The sequence below is a fragment of the Anopheles merus genome, chromosome X (genome assembly GCF_017562075.2).
Source record: "Anopheles merus strain MAF chromosome X, AmerM5.1, whole genome shotgun sequence".
Taxonomy (NCBI): Eukaryota; Metazoa; Arthropoda; class Insecta; order Diptera; family Culicidae; genus Anopheles; species Anopheles merus.
The window spans coordinates 11,300,521-11,309,956 of NC_054081.1; positions in this window are offsets into that span (position 1 = coordinate 11,300,521).

Sequence of the window (9,436 nt, forward strand, 5' to 3'; positions counted from 1 at the left end):
CATGGGTGAGCTACGCAGTGAGTGCCGGGCTTCTGCGCGCGAACTATGGGCAAGGGACGTCCAATTATCTCGGTCCGGAAATAATTGTAGTTACATCATTTCTACACGACAGTGCCAGCTCCAGGATTGTGATATTTTATATTATTTATTTATAGATATTTTAACTTATTTTTATTGAGACTTTGGACAAATTTTTATCTTTTATTCAGAAATATAAATCTTATCGTAATGAAATATAACAGTCTTGTTTGCAAGCTATTTCCTACTTGCTTAAACGTTATATCGGGTATTTCTTCACATTTATAAGAGTCATAATTAATGTGGACCGTTACTCCTGAATAAAAGAACAAAATAAACACGGAATAATATACACGATCCATTTGTGGTTTGATTTTATATTTCCAATTGATAACTGCGATCCATCGTATTGAAATATCTATGGTTGGAAATAAATAATAAAGCATCTCACAACCTTTTTTCGATTGATTGTTTTATTGTTTTTTTTTTGCAAGGAATGAGTCTGGACACTTTCATTAAAATGTAAATCATCGCTTCAAACTGTTTCACTTTTTTTTACATATAATTTGTATATTTCAGCTGAAACCGTCAGCCACATATGTTAATTGCAAATATTGACGATGAATGTTGCCTCTGACTTAACTATTTATATCTTCAAACCTCCAATTTTTGACAATGTGCAACTTTTTTTTTTCTTTAAATCCCCGTTAAACATTGCGAGGGTAGCGAGTAGCATCATCTGCTCAAAATCTTATGGCATTTTAAATAATCATTATGTTTTATTCGTTTTTTTTTGCGGTGTTATTCGCCGAAAGATCACTATTTCCATTTTTGTAGATTTTTGCAAAAGAAAATGCCAAAATTCAGGTGTTCAGTATGCTACAAATTGCACTGATATATCTGCTCTCCGGGTGCTATAATTATATCCGCTAAAACTAGGGGTGAAAAAACTGTCTACGCTCGCAAGCTATTAAATGCGAGAGCGCTGGGGATGTTGACTTGCATGGCGTGAGAGCCCTCGTGCGCCCTTGCAAATCGCTGTTGAGTCAATCCCTTTATTTACAAAATTCTACCTAATTTCTGTGTGCTTCAAAGTTGAGCCAATTTTAGAAGTTTTACAGGTGTAGCCAATGTCTCGAGAATAATTTATTAGATTCACTAGTTTTTTTTACAAAAAACAACTGAATTACACGATGTTGTATTGTTTTTGTAATGTAAAACTACAGTTATCATAAATCTCCTCAATGACCTTGTATCATAATTTTTTTAAAAGTACAAATTGACCTATGTTACAGACAAAAAATGCATTAGAGTCAAACATTGCTATGTTTGGAATGATGACGTCATTTCAACCAATAAATGTCAAACTCCATACACAAAGACCAGCGACTCTTGTTCTTAAAAAACGACATTCATCTGTACTTCCAGAGTAAAAAAATATCCAGTTCCAGAGTTTTAACCATCGGGCATCCCACAGTGCATCCCTTGCAGGAACTCAGCTCGCCGCTCAACCGTCCATACTTTGTTGCAACGCACAGAGCATGGCGGGTACCGTACGGCACCGGCCACACTGCCGGTATATTAATTATGAATCAATCGCAGGCTTCGTGGAACCATATCCTTTTCCCTTCAATCGTGATTTTTGTCTCACAGGCACCGCTTGTGATTCTTAGAATTGCTGGCACTGTTTTGTGCGTGTGTGTGTGTGTGTGTGTGTTTGTCTGCATCACCTCGATGGGACTGCGGCACAGCGCATGGCCTCGCACTTGTGCATGCCGAAATAATTTCCAAACGCCGCCCCGTGCTTCCCGGAATCGGTGCTCGGTGAATCGAACGGTAAGGAATGCGAAAACACCTTTCCCTTCTTCCGTCGGCCGGTTGTTCAGGTTGTAATAAAATTCTCCGTAAAGCAAAGCAACAAGAACAAGAGCAAAACCGGACAAGTGGGGCAGCGACTGCTGCTCGCGGTGGAGCTCATACCGGCGAACGGGCCAAGAACACCCAAGCGAAGGCACACAAGCCATCCATCTTGGAGAGTTAGAAACTCCACAACATTCTCTCGAGACATTAGACACAGTGGGGGGGGGGGGAGGGAGGCTGAACGGACGATTCTGTTCGTGTCCCCGCCGCTACCAAACCGGTGGGACAGCAAACCAACTACACACAAAAAAAAAGCAAAAACGGATCAAGATAATGGCGAACGATAACGAACACATTCCACGCTTTCCCAAAACCGACACCATCCCCCTCCTCCTTCTCCTCCTACTTCTCCTCCTCTCTCCAAGCACACCTTCTACATTTTGTTCTACCATATATGCTGTGTGAGTGTGTGGACTTTTCCTTTCCATTCCCTTTTCACATGGCGTTCACCGGTCGGTCGGTTACCAATTTCTTATGCTCACATTCTCAACCACCGTCCGACATCATGGCTGCATGTGTGTGTGTGTGTGTATGCATATGTGTGCGAATTGCACAAGGAAGAATAAGCAACAAAAAAAAAATTCGCCCGATTTTACCATTTCGCTGCCTTTCTTTCCCTTTCCCAATCCAGGTCCATCCAGTTCCCTTTTTGCTTTACATGTACTGGAAGGCATAATAAGAGGAGAAGTTAAAAGGGAAAAAAACAGACAACAATCTTTACCTTTTCCTTCGCTATCTTTTGCTTTTGGCCGTCCCTCTGCTCCCTGCTTCGGGATCCGCTCCGTACCACTAAGCCGTTCTACCGTTTTCGGCATTTTCGACCTCTTTTATTTGAGGTCGTTTTGCATTACCGAGTGTGTGTTCTCTCCGCTAAATTCCTGCCTGGGTTAGGAGGTGTGCGGGGGGAGGTAGGTTCTCTTCTATGTTCATGTGTTCTGCTTCTCTGTTGCACGATATTCGGTTGCGTTCCGTTTTTTTGTTTTTGCTCTCTTTCACTATATTTTCTTCATTGCCTCCTTTTTCTCTTCAGGGCTCTTGTCTTATCCATTCCTTCACATTCGATTCTTTGCCCTGGCTTAGTTTTGCGTTACCTATCGGCCGGTTTTTTTTTCTTTCTCAAATTCCCCCCTCGCCTAGACGTGTTTGCCTCTCCCGGAACGCCTATCGTCTCGGGCAGATCGAAATTTTTGCACAGCCACCGTTGCGTTTCCCGCATACCTGTTTTGTGCGGCTGAGACCCGGCTACCCCGTCGAAAGGGGAAGCCTCCGAGGCCGAGCTCGGATCCGAATTGTATGCGTTTGCCTGGGTCCGAGTTCGCGTTATTCTATTTCCTTCTTCTCGTGCGATGTAGTCGCCCGTGTGTGGCCAGTCGTGCTGCCACCAAGCCACCTTTGCGTGTAGAGGTACCTTTCTCCTCTCGATACGCACACACAGGCGCAAGACGTTCAGCCGGTGGTTTTGGGCACTGGACGCAACTTGGAAATCCACAGACATGCCGAGAGCGGGAGAGACAACGGCGAAACCATTGCCTGCTTTCGAACCGGAATCATCGCCGGCTTTTGGCCGGAGTTTGCAGGAAACCGGCATACCGAAGCATAAATCGTTGAAGGTCACACACATCAAAGGAAACGGCGCGCAGCGGGGTTGGAGGCAGAAGGTGCGAGCGGTGCCGCACGCAGAAAGGAAGGATATTCGGAAAATGAATGGTGTTAGGGCATGCCGCGCTCTGCCTGCCGCATGACGAAAGGGGCACGAATATCAGCAAACCCCCAGCGAATGCTCGTTAGAATTTGGTGGATTTTTTCTACCTCGTTTTTTTTTCTCGTCTCAACCTTACTTCTGCAGATTACAGGAGAGCACAAGATGCCTGCCCCGTGTCTGAGTGTCTTTTGTGTGAAGAGGAAGAAGGTTTTTTTATGTTGTTGTTTTGTTTAAAAGTATAGCGTTTTGCACGATTTGCGCTGCTGGCTTGTACTGTTGGCGGAAGGTCCCGAAAGACCGGGAACAGGAACAAACACGTTTTGTGAGCCTGTGGGAATATGCGTAACGCAGTAAACACATTCAGAACACAACTAGTTGTTTGCAATTGAAGAATCAGACTCGGTCGTGTTAAGGCATCAAGAACTAACTGATTTGAACGCATCTCAAGCTGACAAAGGGTATGTTTCATTATTGTCAGTCTGTTTGAAGTCTTCCAATCACCGATCATCAAATCCAATGAGAATGATAGTGCAGCATGAGATGGTGACCTGGATATTAGATCATTAGCAGTTGTTGCTATTGTTTATTCAATTAAAGAGGATTTGAACCTCTGGGGACCTCTTTCAAGTCTCGTACGATCTGGATTAGGTCCAGATCTTACACGGGGTCAAATCTGTTTTAGAGTCGCTGAAGAATTTAATACCTTTTTAGCGCACTATGCAAACCATCTGACTGTCCTGCTCTCTCTGTCTATCAGTGCACTTTATGGCAACATCATCTCCACACCGTTGAAGTCTTGTCCATGCGAACGAACTCCACGCACGTCTAGTGTGGACGTTCTTTTGCGGTTATTTTTTTTTAACAATGCCAGTCCTCCCATCCCACACAGACGGAAAGTAATTCTCAGGGGCTCAGACGACTCAGACGGCACACACTTCCTGTGCCGGGCTTCTCCAGACCACCAGCCACCAGCTCCAGCCATTCAGCCATCATCTCATTTACGCTGCTCGGGATCCGCATGGCGAGAATGCAAAGTGCAACCGTGACATGACCAGCAACACTGCGAACCCTGCTGGGAAGGGTCAGTGCTGAAATGCAATCCGAGGGCTGTAACCGAAACCCCACCTTTCCGCGTAAGTTCACCCGGTTTATTTTATTTTTATTTCATTTTTTACCCTCCCGTTTTCGGAGCAGACGCAATTGTCCAGCGGGTGGTGTACCCATCGCCATTGCCCGCCCCTCGGTCCACACGGTCCACTTTGCTCCCCCACAGCCAGGGGTGCAAACCAGTGTGAACGTCCTCCTAGAGGACGTAAAGCCTTACAAGTGCAGCGCGTCCGTGGGCACTTCACCGGTCGCGTAAGGAGCCTAGGGAAGGCCTTGCGTCCAGACTTTCTTTTCCAGACCGCAGACATGATTGGACGGCACGATGGGATGGCAGCGGGTGGGTGGAGTAGCCCTTGGAAGAGAATTATCGATTTCACTGTGCTGGATGGGTGCGGGTAAGACGTAAGACAAGCGTCATTTGGGGTAGAGGTTTTCTAGGTTTGCATGTAAGTCTCTAGAAATTTCGCGCCCTTTTTGTTTAGTTAGACTCAGTCACTATGATGAACCGTCAAGTTGAAGGGAAGTTAAATCTTTCTAGAACAATTTTGAAAAAAAAAACACACACACACATTACAAACAAATGCGGTTCTGTAACGTAAGCATACATGTATGTTAAATGTCAATGATGCCGACTATTCCTAACAAGCGCCCAGGGAAGAGCCTCTCTTACACAAGAACCTCCCGCTGGACCGGCTCTGTAGCCCATCGGGTTATTGCTTTATTATTTTATAATAGCTCACCGCACGCGATTGAGAAATTTGAAAGTGCAGAAGAGGCCAGTCGGCAGCCGAGGAGAGTGAGGTAGATAGATGCGCCACACATCTACCGCTCCGCTCCTGTTGTTGGGCCGGGGATGAAGCTTACAACATCAAGCGTGAAGGTCAGTGCCGGTGTACGCTGTGCTTTGGTGTTCGCATTTCCGAGCACTGTTTCTTGGGCTGGCTTCCAAAATGGTTGTACGGTACGATTTTGTACGTAGCAAACAAGATCTTCATGCTCTATCCCAGTTGCCAGCCTATCAAATCAATGATCATCCGTAAATTGAACTCAACATCCACCGAAAAGCGTTCGATCATGCCAGAGTTTTGTCAAGAAATAGCCCTGCAGGTTACTGTGCTGCTTATGTAACTGGTTATGTAGATAAAGTGGTTAAGAACCAACGCCAAAATCAACACAAAAGTAACACTTTTGGAAGTTCATTTTGCCCCAAAAACCCTGAAGTAGACGCACGGGGTACCTACGCGTATTGCCGAAACGCAAAACCTAATCACGCGCTAATCTATTTCTGGTCCTATAGTTGTTCCCTAAGGGACAACGCAGGCAACTGCATCGCAATCAGTTGAAGTCTTCTACCACTATTATCGTACGGCGGTGTACGCCGAAAATGGTGGCTTTGAAGCGTGAACCACAAAACTGGGAAAGGAATACAAAATAGTGGAGCAGCGATGTGCTCTTGCGTAGCAACACACACGCTCTCGCTCAGTGCTAGAACGGCGGCCTAGAATATGTAATACCTTCGAAAATAGCTCCTACCTCACCGTACCGGTCGCACCTTTCCCCTCCCTGTACAACACATTTCGCTCCTGAAATTGCCGATAGGCGCACGCCATACCATTCGGGTGTCTCCGTGTGTATGTCTGCGTTAAAAATAAAGGGACCGTGACAGATCAATCTAAGTTTAGGTCAACGATCGCCAACGATTGTTGGCGACACGGCTCCCCTGCCTTGGTGCCTACTGCTGGCAGACGCTCGTGCCCTGCAGCGGATACACCAGAACACTTATCTAAACCGGCCTATCTGTATGTTTGCAGGTCATCATTACCATCGTTTAGCACCCGGTCGAGAACGCGCTGGCGCGCTAGGTGCGTTTGCAGGGCCCATGCACTGCGAGTTTTGGAGTTGAACTCCCAGAGTTTTTTTTTGACGCTTGCAAAGAGGTTGCAGGCAGCTCTGGATCTCCAAGCTGGGTGACAGTGTTCGCTCAGATGTCGCCAGTACCGAGGACTACTGACAACGGAACAACCGAGCCCCAGTCCCTATGCGCGCCAACTAAATTTAACTTCGAACTTCGGATCCTCTTGGGGAGAGCGGCAGAACCTGAAGGTTCCAATTAAAATTAGAACAAACACACCCATTGCGTGAGCAGTCATTCTGAATCCCTCCCGGCCGCAGGCGAGCACCAGCGCTTCGCTCGTCAAAAACGGGGTGAGCCGTGATTCTGTAACACGATTTGAAGCTAGAACAGATCGCAGAATGTTCTAGCAAGCGCTGTGCCGTGTGTCTTCTCCGAAAGCAAGTTGACACAAGAAGCTACCTCGGATCTGGCACCGCACCACCATCTTTGCGGGAGAGCCATTTTACACACTCCCAAAATCGATACGCTGTTATGAAACAGCCCACCGTTGAGCTGCACCTGGAATACAGGCACAATCAGCTGTCAATGAGTTTGATTATAGCGCTGTAGGGAAGGGTTCCGACCGGACGCTGTGAGCTGTGAGCTACCGTCGTGCGGGCCTACAGTCGGCGTCGGGACCGATGACGTGAACGAGGCGCGCGTGTACGCTGCGGACACACTCTCACACCCCCGTCTAGCGCTTTCCTGCTGTCTTCTCCGTTTCCCGCGCTACAATCTCGAACGGTCACCACGCGACCAGGCCTTAGCAACTGAGGAAAATCGGGCTGGCGGTGGCGACGGCCTCCGTCGTGCAAGCGCGGACTGGCGCCGTGTATTCGGAGGAGGAGGAGGTGGGGAAGGGTGGGGGGGGAGAGCAGCATGTGTGTAAATATTGTGTGATGATATGCCAATAGCAGGCCGGCCCGTTTCTGTGCCCGTTTCGCAGTGCCGTCCACGAAACACTATCTCGTTTTCCCGCTCCTAGAAAGATCCCCCTTCTCCCTCCCCGGCTTCTACCCCTTGCCAGTCCAGAGAGAATGGAAACATTTACACTATCAGTGAATGGGCGACCGTTTTTTTTTCTTTTCGTTCAAGATGTGCGTGAAGGAAAGCATTACGAAGTGATGAGGAAGAAAGCGAAGCGTAAAAAAAAGAACACACTCACACACACTCAAGTTCTGGGATTAGATGATCGTAGCTGCGACCCAGTGCCACCACCCCTAGTTTCCCCTCTGTTCCGTCAGCCCCCTCCCGCCATCGCGTCCCGCGTGTGCGTCATCGTCAATGCCAACGGAACAGAATTTTGCTTGGGCGCCTTTGTTACATCACACCCCGTGCCGGGAAACAATTAGACCTTTTTGTCCAGTATGTGTGTGTGTGTGTGTGTGTGTGTGTGTGTGTGTGTCACACTCACTCGCACGGGAAAAGAGGAGCAAACTGTATTGCACTGCGCATGCAAAGGGACGGAAAAGGAAAAGCTGTGCCACCCCCGGGGCAGGGGGCTAGTTTGTTTTTCCAAGGTCATTTTCGTCCGGGTTTTTGCTTTGATTCTTCGGATGCGTTCGGAACGCTGAATCGTTTGAGCTGTGCAATGTAACGGTTGCAGTGCCGCTCCTGCTAGGATGGCTGGATGGGATGAAAATTGGTGTGACATTCTTGCGCCCAGTGCTTGATGAATCTCGCTCTGGTAGTCTAGCTCTGTTTCATGGAGGGGAATTAACCTTCAAAATCAATCCATGAATCTCAATGTTACATTTTGAAATTAAAGAACCTTTAAGGATTAAGGGAAAATGGAGCTACACCGTTTGGAGATTTGAATCGTATTTTCGAGATACTCATCACTGAAGATTCATATCACCTTGGGGAAGCACAACACTATTGCGGACCTGCGAAACAGCTTGATGACCCATCGAGTACTTTAACAATTCTCAGCAAAATGAGTAGAGGTAGGTACACCTACTACACTATACTATACTATAATGATATCGGATAGTTTGAGCCACTCTACAGTAAAGTATAGCTTGACAGCTCAATAGTACCACCAATGCAATATCTCGATAAAAGAGTCAATTATATGCTCGAACAAGCCAACAACTCGCTGAACATGTCAATAATATCATCGAAGCCCCTGTATAGCGTAATTTGAAGGTGCCTACATTTTCTACAGATGCCCCGTATCTATGGACGGAAAACGGCACGCTCAAGCTGGACAAATACAAACAAAAGGCCTCAGAAGATATAAAGCCTGGGATATCAACAACAACAAAAAAGGAGCTAATAAAAATGGATTATTTTTTCATTATTATCCCATAGAACGTCCGCCAAACTCGGAAACGAATCATGTGGAGGCATTTACTTGTGAACAGAAGAAAACATTAGCCCAACATCTACACGGCCTGGAGAGCCGCTTGTATGGGATCGTAATGACCAATGTTTGACTTTTGGCTCGAATTGACAGAGCAAAATATAATTGAACTTCATTTAAACTCGATTTAATGAGCAAACATCAATGCATGGTTTTTTTTTGGAAGGAATTCGAACCGTTCCTTAAACTAGAAGCTACCTATGCTATTTGTACGACAAATGTATGCTTACCGTTAAAATGCATCAGCTGATTGTGAGAATCTGGGAGCAGGAAGAACTACCGGAGGAGTGGAAGCTGAGTGCCAGTCTACACAAAAAAGGCGACAGGCTGGATTGCTCGAATTTTCGAGCCTTAATGCCGCCTGCAAAATCCTGTCCCAGATCCTGTTCTGTAGACTTACCTTACTACAAATTTCATAGACCATAGACCG